The sequence below is a fragment of the Dufourea novaeangliae genome, unplaced genomic scaffold (genome assembly GCF_001272555.1).
Source record: "Dufourea novaeangliae isolate 0120121106 unplaced genomic scaffold, ASM127255v1 scaffold118, whole genome shotgun sequence".
In the NCBI taxonomy this organism is placed as follows: Eukaryota; Metazoa; Arthropoda; class Insecta; order Hymenoptera; family Halictidae; genus Dufourea; species Dufourea novaeangliae.
Genome location: NW_015374006.1, coordinates 3355970 through 3364901, shown reverse-complemented (window position 1 = coordinate 3364901; position 8932 = coordinate 3355970).

The window sequence follows — 8932 nt, the reverse complement described above, 5'->3', positions numbered from 1 at the left end:
TAAGTCCGCAAGTGAACAGAATTTTCGCCCGAAGGTATCCTTAATTCGCGAAATCACATTGGTTTGCTCTTAATTTGGCGAATTAGCACAAAACCTCGCCGAGATTTCATTAACGAGCTAAGTTCGTTCATCTGTAACCCGGAATTCGTTACTTGAGTCTACATGGATCGTTGGAAATGGTCTCGCAGCAGAGTGGAAAGGCAACTTGTATCGTTTTTAAAATATTTTTCGATACAATCCCCTTTAACATCAATGCACTTGGAGTAACGATATTCCAATTCTATAAACCAACGTTCTAAGCACTCTTGGGAAACTCGCATTCGAATTTGCTTCTGATCAGGAATTGTTAGGAGACACGACACTTGTCAGACTGGAATAATAACAAAAAGAAAGCCTAACTATAAAAATACTGGTAACAAGTTCAAATTGTTTTACTTATAAACTACCGAGTCTACGATTTTTTAATTTACAAGTTTCTATCAAAGGAAAATCTGTCGATGATCTAACAATTTTAAAATTACTGATATCATGTATACTTCATTCCGTGAACTCTTCAAATGACCTTTGGATTACGATGTGAAACTCATTTGAAATAGGGTCACGATCAGTCAATAGTTAATCACACGAAGAGCTATTCTACTTGTACAGTCTCACGGGGATCAATTCTACCCGCTTGTTCCGGGGATGATCCTGTTCTGTTGTCTGCGCAGAGGGGTCAGACTAATTCTACATGTTTGACAAAGACCAACTTGTTCCCTTTATCCTACCCAAGTCATTCACATTTTATTTGGTCCGAGGATCAATGGACTAGTTTCAGGACAACTATTCCAAAAGCTTTTATTCTTGCGCTGATTAATTCACAATTAAAGTCTACGTTCTCTTATTAAAAAATGTAAATACATACACTAAATTTTAATACTTCTGAATCGTGAAATGTAAAATTGTTTAAAAAAAAATGCAATAGTCTGCAGCAAGTGACTAGGTTAATAGACACTTATGGTTAAGCTCTATTAAATAATAATAGTTTCCAGACATCATGCAACGCATTTATGACAACTGGCCTTTTACTTAGCCAAATAATTATTTAAAGGTACTGATCTATCCACAAGTATTAGGACATCTTCGTATTGTGTCGTCACTTTTATCCTCCTACATTCGCCTAAATACTATACTACAGTATTGTACTACCTAACAACTAAAGTGTATATACATGCTCACCCATTCAACGTGAAATATTACTTTATTTGACAACTACAGTATTCCTAATTTTCGTTTATCCCACGGATACCTTTTCATCGACCGAATAGTATTACTCCTTTCCAGCTCCATACAATCTCGGGACCTCAGTCACGCGTCATAGTGCACCCAGCATTTACATATTCCTCGAAGCTTGTTAATCCATCCGTGCATTCTTCGTTGATACAATAGACAGCAGGTCTGTCCGATTTCCATTTTTATCTTCGTGAATAAAAAGCATCGCGCGGGGCGTAACGCGGAACAAAGTCCCAAAGCGTTGGGAGGCTCGAGGGGGTTGCTCTGCCTCTAAGGAAAGGAAAATAACTTGTCCACGGTTTCGAAAACCAACTTCCGCCATTAATAACCTCACATTCAAGCGGACGAAGGGGTGGAGGTGAAAAGAAAATAAACTGGAAAGAAACTAGCGAGCCCCAGCGGAAAGTTCGTGTCCATAAACGAACCGTGGTCTGAATAGGGGGTCGGAGCACGGCATGCAAAGTTCGACCGATACTCTCTGAATGGAAACAGCTGACGTTCCCAATACGCCAGGGTTTGCTATTCGACAGCCTGGTTGTTATCTAAATTGTTCTAATCCACGCGAACCGTCGGCCTGAAATTGTACATTCTGTTAACGCTGTACGCGATGGAAACCGCCGCGATTAACACCTTGTCGAGAGCCACGACCCTTTTCGCGACCCTCTGCGTTGGATTTGCCTCGCATCTGGTCCCAAAAACTATTTCAATTTTCATTTCAATGGTCCAATGCTAAAGGGTACTATGCCAACAACAGTAGCATTGTGAAATATTATGAAATATCATGATAGTATACAGGGTGTAACAAAAATGGGGTCCGACCCGGAAATGGGGCACTCGGGGGGTGCATTGGAACAAGTTTTTCCTTAGCAACAATGTAATCTGAGGTTTCGTTACCGAAATATTAACGAAAAACCCTGACCAATCAGAGCGCGAGTTTTGTATCTGAGAAGCCTCAGATTACATTTTTGCTAAGGAAAAACTTGTTCCAATTCACCCCCCGAGTGCCCAATTTCCGGGTCGGACAACATTTTTGTTACACCCTGTATATGATTGTACTTACAAAGTGTCAGTCAAAGTGTAAGTCGGAATTATAGAATACGATTTTATTCATCTGACACTTCGTTTTCGAAAAAAAATCGACCCTGAAAGGTCATGGCTGGCGCGTCTGATCATTACATTCCGTTTCTACTTAATACCATAATGGTATGAAAAAATTTCATTCCACATTTTCGACTTATTTTTTCACGTGGAATCACGAAATACTGGGTTGTGTACCAGTTACACGACATCCTGTGCATACAGTTAAAGTACAAACACATACTGCCAAGTGCAAGTAAAGAATTAATAAAAAATCTAATTTTTCAGCATTTTGTGATTTAGCTACCTCTTACACTGGACCCCTCATTTTATCGCATGAAATATCTGCTAATATATAGGTCCATCATCTAGAAATATATCATAAACTGACGTCCAATACTTCAAGCGAGGTGGCATCTAGTGACGCTTTGTTTAATGCACGAAATGCTACATAATGAATCAGTTTATTTTCGCTCGCCTGAACACGTTACATGCTCTCGACATGTGACACTTTTCTTGCGATGGTTGCCGATTTCCCTGATTGTAATATAGACGAGGAAAAGAGAAACGACAGACGAGTCGTCCGAAGTGAAACTGGACGAACGGTTAATAAAGGCGATAGATTGGAAATCAGTTCGGCCGGATAGCCAACGATTCCGCGTCGTAATTCTACCGAGTAATCGGATCGATCCGGCAATTAATGCCTCCTTTCGAGCCTCCATGAACCGCCTGCTGAATGGAGGTTGGACGGACCAAGGGTGATTCGTCCAGAAATTGTCTGTTTCAGCTATCATCTTATTTTGTATGGTCAAAGGGATAACCGATAATGAGTGGCAGTCTTGGCCATTTAACAAGATACGGTGCACGAAAAGAGGAACGTTGGAAAAGGACTTCCGGTAAAAGAGATTCAGAAGTTCCTGAAATATTCTACCTCGTTTTCTTAATGTTAAAAACTCTTAGTTAATAAATAGACTGTGGATGGTTATGCAAATTCACAGCATTGTGGATTGATTCAGGAAAATGGGAATGTTAGAAAAATTTGCGTCTCATTGATGAAAAAAGAAATCAAAGTTCCATGAATTTCTTTAATTGGCAGCATTTTCTATGTGTTCCTAATTACCGAAAAGGTGAAGAACAAAGCAGGTTACTGATAATCGAATCGGAACACTTCTAAAATATTTTCTTGAATAATAGTTTTTTTTTTCCTTTCAGATGTCGTTGCTTTAATAAATTTCACGAATAATTACACGCGTTGGAGGTATACTCTACTGGAGTTATCGTTTCACTTCGTAACGATGTTGGATGTTTTAGAATAAAGTTTGTTACGGATGAACATTTCAAGCAAATAATTTCACTGAATATGAATTGTTTGAATAACTGCTCGAAGCCAAAAGTCACGAATACTGCATAATTTTCAGGTCTGTAGGTGAAACACGATAGTACGAAACAAAAGGAAATACTAACACCGTCAGTCATTAATAACATTGTAAAGAATGTCAAACTAATACGAATTTGTAATGGATACATTTTCACGATTATTCTGTTCTCGGGCGTAGAAATGAACTGAAACAACTGGAAATACTTTCCACATTTCTAAATAACGTTTGCAGATATTAATTACCCGGAATATTATTTCAAATAAATACTTTTCACTATCACTGTAAACAGAAGTGGTCCATATCCAATATTGATCATGGAATATAATCATGATTAGTTCATAATGTTTCATAAATGTTTATTATAAAGCGTCACAAGAAATGAAAGAAAATGGAAAATTAGTGTACCTCTGAGAACGTCTGCACGAAAGAGTGCAACTTTGTCCATTCAGATGTGGTTTAAATGGCTCGATTATTGTGATTTCTGTTTAAGATAGGAAAAGCCCTCGAGAATAGTTATTCCATGAATGGAATTCTTCCCTGCGGTCGGCAAGTGTAAAATTGATACAACATCACCACTAAAACAAACGGACCGTAGTTAGTTCCATTTGTGTACGCGTTCGGGCGGAATTGAAATTAATAAATGCTTGGTATAATGGCGGCCGCGGGTTATACAGTTGTACCAACGAAATTCACGGAATTGCCGCCGCATACACGCGAAATTTAATTAATCCTGGCCACAGCATTTAGGTTAATTATAAGCAATGCATATCGCGTCATGCTGCATTCGAAAATATGGTTTGTAACTTCGAGAAACTTATTAGTGTGGCTTAGACTTTCGCGCGAAAACGGGAAAGCAAGTCACGCGCATGGTATCTGTCCGAATAAACAACCTACTTTTGTTTAAATCATACTTCTGCAACTAACGCTTCTCTCTTTTCTCTTTTTTAATTTTATTAAACAATCTAACGCTGCCGAGAAAACTTTCTTGAAAACGCTTCTTCCTCTAACACAGTTTCATAATAAAATTTTGTTAAATTATTGATTTCTATTCGCTTTGTAGTTTCTTCTTACAACATTTAATTCTTATTCCTCAGACCACACTGTATATTCAGCCGGCACAAATAACAACTATGTTCATCAGACCCTGTCCCACATTGCATCACCCAAGTCCGAGGAAACTTTCAAGGAATTCCATGCATACATCGCAAGAAAAATTCCTCCACTTCGTACCCTTATCGCTGATTCGCGGAACTTCCCGCTGCCCGGGAAGCAAAAATCGACGGAAACGTGGCAGTCTCGAAAGACAGTTTTCAAACGACCGGCCCTGGAGCAAGTCTCAAGGAAACTTTCGAGTCGGAGTTGAGTCATCGCTTCTTGTAAAATTCCTTTGTCCCCGAAAATACGCCCGTACATTTTGCTAACATAATTGTTGAGGCTGAACCGGGTAAATAAATTCCCAGACGAGCTCGGAGCGTTAGCTATTCAACTCTGGTCTGCTTCCCTCGATCGCCTCTAGGTCGTCCCGATAAACAGCCACTTTCGATGGATACCTTGTGGATTCCAGCTCTAACCGCTGGCTGGATAACTTGTTTTTTTAACTTTAAATATATTTACCGAGGTTTACGTAGCACGTTTCGTACCGGATTTAAATGCTTCGGAAATACACGATTGTTTTTTTCTGCTCCCTTCCTGATCTGTGTTCACATGAATTTATATTAGGTATAAGTTCTTTGCGTGATCGTAGACCGTGTTTCCGAGGGTTTGTCAACGTTTCCTAAGAAGGAAGACTGAGAATCTTCCGACCAACCTAATATACGTGGGTCATTTATAAAGTTCTCGGAGCAAAGCAGCGAGAATTAATATCGCATTTTCTAATTATTTTATTTCTCAGTACAGTCCCGTTCAATGGTTTGTTTTCGAGAAAATCGAATTTGACTATCTGCCGGATACACGGTGCATCCGAATAGGATACGGCTAACGCCGTCTGACCATTACATTCCGTTTCTACTTATCGCCAGCACAAATACGCCCATCAGATTGAATTTCCACATTCGATTTTCTCGATACGGAAAAATTTTCTTCTACACTCTTAATTTACTTTCGCATAAGGAATACACCTTCTTGTCGATGATGTCCTTTCGACAGCATCCTCAATAACAAAGAATCATTCCGATACCTTCCACCGTCCAAATCTGTTCAACCGAAATAACCCACTGCGTTGCAATTCCATACTCCCAAGAACCTTTAAACCATTACTCCTTATCCTGTACCGACGTCAACGTATCAAATCCGCGCACTCGATAACAGACGGCGGCAAAACAACACACATTCTTCTCTCTCCCTCTCTCTCACAATAAAGAAAAGAGTTGAAAAATGACAGCCATCACGATGGCAATAGCCCTGTCAGTGTTCTGAGCTTGAGACTTTTTAAATTGGAGCCCTAACTCTTCACGCCCGCGTGATTCTTTATTATTGTCCCAACGGGAGCTCCTCTCTATTTCTCTGGCCCCGGATGTGTGTATTCGGATCCCCCTTCCCCAGGCGAACGAAGACACACGGACGGCCATTACGCCACACTGCCGCCCCGTAGACGCCAAACCGTCATCGTCGCCATCTTGCTCGAGAGAATAGAAGTTATCGTTGGTGGGTCCATAGTCGCACCTTCTTCAAGGTTTCCCCCCCCCCCGTTAAGAAAAAAAAAATGGTGGATCCATAGTCGTATAATACCTAAATAGACCACGCGTTTTGAATATCCCCCATAGTCAGGCCTTGTAAAATATTAGAAAGAGTTAGCTGTTGTACGGTCACCAACTTGTCCTTTTCTAACGATACGTGGTAAAATACAGAAGTTTTCGTTGCCTGGAAAAGAGATAAGTAGAGTGAATGAAAATGAATGAAAAGGAATGAATGTCAGACGAAGACAGAATGGTGACCTAAAGCATGCTATCTGTTTCTAATATTTCACAGCCTTTCAACCGAGTCAACAATCTAGTTATTATACGTAATTGTGGGAATCGATCGAACGCAACAAAAGTATCGTTCGCGTGCCACGAGAAACATAATTCTGGCAGGTGGGGAAGGGAACGTTGTCGTTGTCGTCGCCGTGTGTGCTTCCGGGATTTGTCGAGGCCGTACGTGGAGCTTACAAGCGGAATCCAATTTCATCTCTCCCTCTCGGAGTTACTACGCTTCTTGGACAATAAACCGCGGGGAGAGGAAGCCAGCCAGATTCGTTTATTACGAGCGGCCAGACGGGCGGAGAGACTCGCGCTAGCATTCGCCCTGGCGAGGCGATAAGCGTTTTTATCACAACGGTGAACGACATCGTCGACGAACGGTAAAAATTAATTTCCACTGGCCTGGACGATGACACCCAACCCCCCGTTGTAATACGGTACCGGTCCTCCCACGTTTTCAACGATGGAACTGTTACTGCGACGACGATTAGGCGGATGAAATCGAGTCGCGGGGTTGATGAGGGATAATGGATGTTCAGTTTTAAGATAGCGATGGGGGAAAGCTTTTCGTCGTGGTGGAGTAGCTTCTTAGAAGGGAACTTTGGTAATATAAAAATTCCGATTTTTGGGAATTTTGCAGGTTTCTAGGGGATTTTGATAGAAATATCAGATTATTTTTGTTACTACTTTTTGAATGAGAGGTAATGGATTTTTCGTTTCGGAATATTGTTGGGGGAAAGCTTTTCGCCGTGGTGGAGTAGCTTGGAAGGGAACTTTGGTAATATAAAAATTCCGATTTTTGTGAAACTTTGCAGGCTTCTAGGGGATATTGGTAGAAGTATCAGGCAACTTTGTTGCTACTTTTTAGATGAGAGATAATGGACTTTCGTTTCGGGAAAGTGTTGGAGACACAGCTTCTCGTTGTGATGGAGTAGCTTCTTGCAAGGGAACTTTACTTAAACGATAAATTTATGACAATTTTTATACAGCATAAAATGTATTGAATTTTCATTCTAACAATTTTGTCGTATCTACTATAGTTTGCAAAATATATAAGAAAATAGGAAGCACACGTCAACTGCCACAGTGAAAAGGGTCGTACATAGCCAGACACGCTTTATTTCAATTTTTAATGCCATCGATGTCTTTAATGGTGTTGATGTTAATTAATCGAGGTAACGCTTCGAATTTGGTATCCCGTAGTGAGTAGATTTCGTCCATGAACACTGAAATTCCGTACGGAGCAAAGACAGAATGTAACAGTACTGAATGACAATACTCAGCGATAATTTATTCATGTATCGAAGCCGTACACCAAGCTTACATGGAAAATCCAATACTATCCTGCTCAGTCCGTTGCCCGACAGAGAGTAAACACATTTACAGAGACGAAGCCAGCTAGAATCACCCATAGAGTGACGGGTATCGAAACAGTGCTCAATGAAACAGAAACAATTTTCATTAAGCCGCAACCAGTGTCACGATACTTCGTTTAATTTCAACTAATATTGTTCGCTAAACTGTAATCAACCCTAGTTGTGTCAAACGCACAATAAATGGGAAAGGAATTTCCGGTTCCCCGTTGAAATCAACCAATCTCACCCTTTTACATTTCGAAATACTGCAACACTTATTATCAGGCGTACCAATACATAATCCGCTATATTTCGTCAATTCGAATATTTTTTTTTTCTACAAAATCAGAAACTTGTTGTGTTCACCATTTTTAAAGGTAAAAGAGAAACTTCTATTGTTGTAAGTGACGTGTTACCCAAGGGAATCGATCTTCTGAAGTATCGAATCGGAATTCGAACATTCCTACTTCCAAAACGATCCCACAAGACTCATTACTGTACGCGAGATTTCGACCAATTTCGAACGAAAGAATAATCTGCCCGTCAAAGGGTTAATTGTTTAACGCTTTCGAACACTGTAGATACAGCACGTTACCAGTTCTCTTTTTTACACCTGAATAACTGCAGGGGGCCACATCAACAGAAACACCGGAGGGCAAGAGTCGCTCTCAAGGCGCTAATGCCTCTTCCGTGTCGCACTTTATCGGACGTACAACTCAAATGGCCGGACAGGCTCGTGCATCTTAGAAACGCCGCGTCTGGAAGCGCCCACGGGCTCCCCCGAGCGTATAATCCGGCTTGAACTCGGACGAACGACCCGGTCTTTGTTCCGATTTGTCTTTTAAGAAACATCTCGGAGGTGGTCCTGAATTTTTCAGACTCCCGAGGCAAC